Source organism: Desmodus rotundus, chromosome 1, assembly GCF_022682495.2.
Source record: "Desmodus rotundus isolate HL8 chromosome 1, HLdesRot8A.1, whole genome shotgun sequence".
Taxonomy (NCBI): Eukaryota; Metazoa; Chordata; class Mammalia; order Chiroptera; family Phyllostomidae; genus Desmodus; species Desmodus rotundus.
Window position 1 is genome coordinate 110,356,588 of NC_071387.1, and position 4,898 is coordinate 110,361,485.

The 4,898-nt window shown below is 37.9% G+C and overlaps 1 pseudogene; it reads left to right on the plus strand.

Annotated features, from left to right (window-relative positions):
• The first annotated feature begins 477 nt into the window (after positions 1-477).
• On the plus strand, positions 478-4,002 carry LOC128781485 (cytochrome b-c1 complex subunit 7-like; annotated as a pseudogene).
• The last annotated feature ends 896 nt before the right edge of the window (positions 4,003-4,898 follow it).

Consider the following 4,898-nt stretch of genomic DNA (forward strand, 5'->3'; position numbering starts at 1 on the left):
TATGTAAAAGAGAATGTCCTTAGTTTGGGGGTTAGTGATCTCTAATACCTCTGTTTTGGTAGGCAACAAGTGCCCCTGTCCCCAGCTAGGATTTGATACCATTTGTGTTAGCAGTCATTTCATGGATAAAAAGTGTTGCTTTTTACTTACCTTACGCCAAGCAACACTGGTTTTTCTGTTTATGATATCTTGGTTGCTTTTTGAAAAACATTTATTTAAGAAAAAGAACACTTTACATGAGTCAACTTAAAGGTAAAAGTTACTGTATAATTGAATCAAAACAATTTTGAAGTTTGGACATTTTCTTATTTGTACTAAATCACATGTGCTTCCTACTAATCACAAGACACTTTGTGCTAACCTGTTTAATGGGCTTTATGGTTAAGGCTATTGAAGATGAATTCTGCTTAACTTTCCAACTCCTTGACAATAAGAAAGGTAGAAAAGACCATGCGGCTGTCAAAATTGGAGACCCTGCTTCTCGGTGAGTTAAGTGCTGTCATAATAGTATATATTGTTGAGTATCAGATTCCTGGTCTTTCTAATTTTGTTCTCTAAGTTACTTGCTCTTTGAGGGATGGGGGGAAGGATATGGGGCAGAGCAATACTTTGGAGATTGTTAATGCTCTTCATTGCTCAAAAATACTAAGGAGGTGTTCATCTTTATTTCATATGGGTTTCATATTGGTTGTTTTCATTTTCAGTATGGAATACAACTGAATATAAAGTGGAAGTCAAACTCTTAATTTCCTTACAGTTTTCATCAATTCTCCTTTAAGAGACTATAGATACACTCTCTGTAGGTATGTGTGTATGTATGTACGTATATACACACACAGACATACATATATATATATCACAAAAATAATCTATATGGGCAAAGCATTTTGATGCCTTTGGCTTTGGACACTTTGGACACTGGGACTCTGAAATGAAATGAAATACACTCAGTGATTTGTTTATTTATTTATTTTTAACAGTACAGAGATTTTTTTTTTTTACACTTACCATGTCATGAATTCATAGTGAATGGGTTCCAGCAGCTCAGGCTCCTTCCCATTCCTTCTTACAAAGTATCCTCTGGATGGAGCAAGCTGGCGCCTCAGTTGAACCCAGATATTTTTCTCTTTGGCTTCCTTCTTTTTCTGATCATTTCCTTCACACATTTCAGGAAGTTGTCTTACCTCTTAGAGTGCTTGATATGCTTAATATGTACATTAATTCTCTTGGCAAGTCTTTCCCTTAACTTGTTTACAACAATGCCTACTGTATGCTTAGTGACATGGTAGCCTCTTCTAGTTTTGTCCTAGTAACATTTGTAGGGCATTCCTTTTTGGACAGTGCCCTGTTCCCTTGATGTCTACAATATCACCTTTCTTGAAGATTCTGATGTATGTGGCCAAAGGATCAACTCTGTATTCTAAAGGGCCTAGAGAATGCATAGCAGGTGTCTCTTGTCTTTCCCTTTGTGTTAGTCATTTTGGCTACTTAGTGGAAGGTGGCAGTTCTGCCTGAAAGGAAGGTGGTAGTTTATTTCTATTAAAAAAAAAAAAAAGACAAAAGGAACAAAACACTAGCCAGCCAAAATAAATCCAGAAGGAAAGGATTTAGTATTAGTGAATGAGATTATTAATTTGTTCCCATTAATTCTATTCTTTCAGGTGAAATATATGATTGAAATAATTAGAATGCTGATTTTGCCATCAGAAAGCTTATAGACTTAGTTCTTTAACTCAAAGGAATGGCTTTTTAAAAAAAATTTTACTTTTTTAGAGAGAAGGGAGGGAGGGAGAAAGAGGGAGAGAAACAGCAATGTGCAACAAATGAATGGCTCTAAAGAGGAGACACTTTTAGACAAAAAGGAGAAGGAGGAGGCTGATGCCTGCCTAATTCTTAGTGGAAGAATTGTTTTTGATAGGAAGAGCCATGCAATGCCTTTTAAATAATTAATTCATTGACCAGACATTTACTGAATGGCTAGCAACTGCCAGGCATTACATTAGGCACTGGGGATTCAGAGCTAAATGAGATGTCCCTGCTCTCCAAGAGCTGTTTATCAAGGGAAAGAGACCTAGGGATAACTGGTACAGTGTAGTGTAACACGTCTAGTCAAAGTTCTTTCAGAATATGGGTGTGTGATGGGTGAGAGATTTTTGAGTTGGATCCTAAAGTAGTTGTTCACTGGATGAAGAAGATGGGAAGAACATTCCATGCAAAGGGAAAAGCATCAACAGAAAGGCACAGACGTGTAATAGTCCATGGCTTGTTGGGGACACATTTGGGAAAAGATAGCCTAATGCTATGGGCAAGAGTGCTTGAGACTCAGAGGTTAGAGAGAGAGAGTCAGAAAGGGCAAAGGGTACCAACTGAGACCAACCTTTGAAGGCTTTTTTAAGCAGGGTATTTTGTGTTCTTAATTCCACTTGTGGGCTCTGTTATGAAGTACATAATGACAATAGGCCAATAATTAGAGAATAATTGCCAAGGTCTCTCCCAGTTCTAAGCTGAAAACAGACCTTTTAGATGTTAACAACAGTTTTTAAACTAAGTGTAGGCTCCATGGGTATTCATCTGGGAAAACACTTTCAGGTGTTGTTTATTTACTTGTACAGAACTTTATTTGCTGCAAAGATGACATCAGGTAGAGTAAACATCAAATGTTATGAAATATTTCTCTATATGATTATAAGATAAATATTTACCTAAAACAGAGGTTTAGGCCCCCTTAGACTTACCCAGTAGGAAACGCTTCAGCCCTGGGTCAAATGGAGAGCAGACCTGCTGTTATGGCATAAACCCTGTGGCTAGAGGGTGTTCTGAAATGGTATCACAACATTGCGGGATTCAGTAAACTGAGGGTAATGCGAAAAGATACAATACCTGTGGACGATGATTAAAAGAAGCCATAAGAAGGCTTCCCGACAACCTGTATAACGACAGGGTGTTTCACATTGAGAGCATTGGACCTGTCCCTGAGGCAGCAGATTTTGCCTAAAGAGTAGTGAACAAAATATCCCACCTCGAACCGTATGTGAAAGAGGTTATTCAGGAAAGGAAAGGAAGAGAAGAATGGGCAAAGAAATAATCATGTAATCAAAATCTGTGGAAGCATCTGCCCTCAGTATTTTAATGATGTTGGTTAAAGCTGAAATGTACAATTTAGAATCATCTGGGCTGCAAATATATTGCTTAAATAAATGTCTATTATAACTTTAGAAAATAAATGAAACAGGCATTGACAAATTTTCTATTTAGGCCCAGATACTAAATATTTTAGGCTCTAAGGGTCAAAAAGCAAAATCAAGGATATTATATAGTTGCTTATATAACAAGAAAGAAAACTCCTGCTCCCCGATTTGCCCGGGGTGCAGTTACTTTGACTCCAGTTGCATCAGCTGAATCCATGCACCTGACCAAGAACAGCTGGCCTGAGGGAGAGGGAAGAGGGGCCTGGCCAGTTAGGCCTGCAGCCTACACAGTGTATTTCCCTCTGCCCCAGAGTGACACCCAGATCTGAGGGTGCTGTTCTCTCTTCTCAGAGAACCTGGCCATCTCATCTTGGTCTGCTGGCCTGAGGACAGGTGATTTGCAGAGTCTCTTGACTCCCAGATTGAGATTTCATTGTTTGGTGCCTGGCACTTGCCATCAGTGGAGCTTACAATGTGTAGGTGGTGATGCTCAGGCCCTGAGCAGTCTGCTGGCCAGACAGGTGGGCTCTTCGTGCTCTGGGAGTAGCAGGGGTGGAAGCTTATGCCCCAGCTTGGACTTTGAGGTTCAGGTTATAAGGTCTATGTTATAAGCTTTCCTTCCAAGTTAAAGTTATTAATGAGCCTTTTTCTTAAGCCCATTAATTGTAACTTGGGTTGTAATGCCCTAGGTTAGTCAGCGGGTTACTTTTCTCTATTTAACGTCTTTCTTTCAGAGAGAGAGAAATGAAAATCAACAACTCTAATTTTTTTGTTCCAGTCTATGTTTATAAGTGTCATCTCAAATAAAAATTGTTTTTTTTTCTTTCCAGAACTCACCAATGTTTCTACAGATTTAAGTGCCAACTTTATAAAAGCATGAATACTTATACTAGTCTCATTTTGTAAACCTCAGACCAGCAGACTTGCTGGACTGCCTTTGCCAAGTATACATGTTTCAGGGCTGGGGAGAGTGTTCCAGCTTCAGATAATAAAGTTATTTATTGCCAGAACTTTAAACCATAATAAATTATGCCATTCCAAATGAACTTTGTTATAAAATAAGTTGTTTTTTAAAATATACTTCTTCTGTGAAAGCATTCCAACATTCCAAATGCAAAATAATGTCTCACATACTCTGGGAGATGTAAGTTAATACAATTCCTACAGAATGGACATTGAAAATTCAGCTGCTTAATTTTAAGGATACTTTGTGACCTCATTAGCTACCAGAAAGGTTAATACATCCCTGGCTGGTGTGGCTCCGTGGATTAAGCGCTGGCCTGTGAACTAAAGGGTCACAGGTTGGATTCCCAGTCAGGGCACATGCCTGGGTTGTAAGCCAGATCCCCAGTTGGGGGTGCACAAGGGACAAACACACACTGATGTTTCTCTCCCTCTCTTTCTTCATCCCTTCCCCCTCTCTAAAAATATATAAAATCTTTAAAAAAAAGAATTGTTTTTATAGGGTGGATAGATCTTCAAATTTTAATTTTTGGCTAGGTAATATGTTTCCATATTACAAAATTTTAGGAGCATAAATGGCACATACTTAAGTTTTATTACTGGCACAGGGCAACTGATAGACAAATAATGTTCTTAGTTTCTTATAAATCCTTTTATTATATATAATATATATTAATTATACATTATTAACTTTATATATAAAGTATTTACATGTTCATGTAAGTACTTTATATATAAGTATGTTTT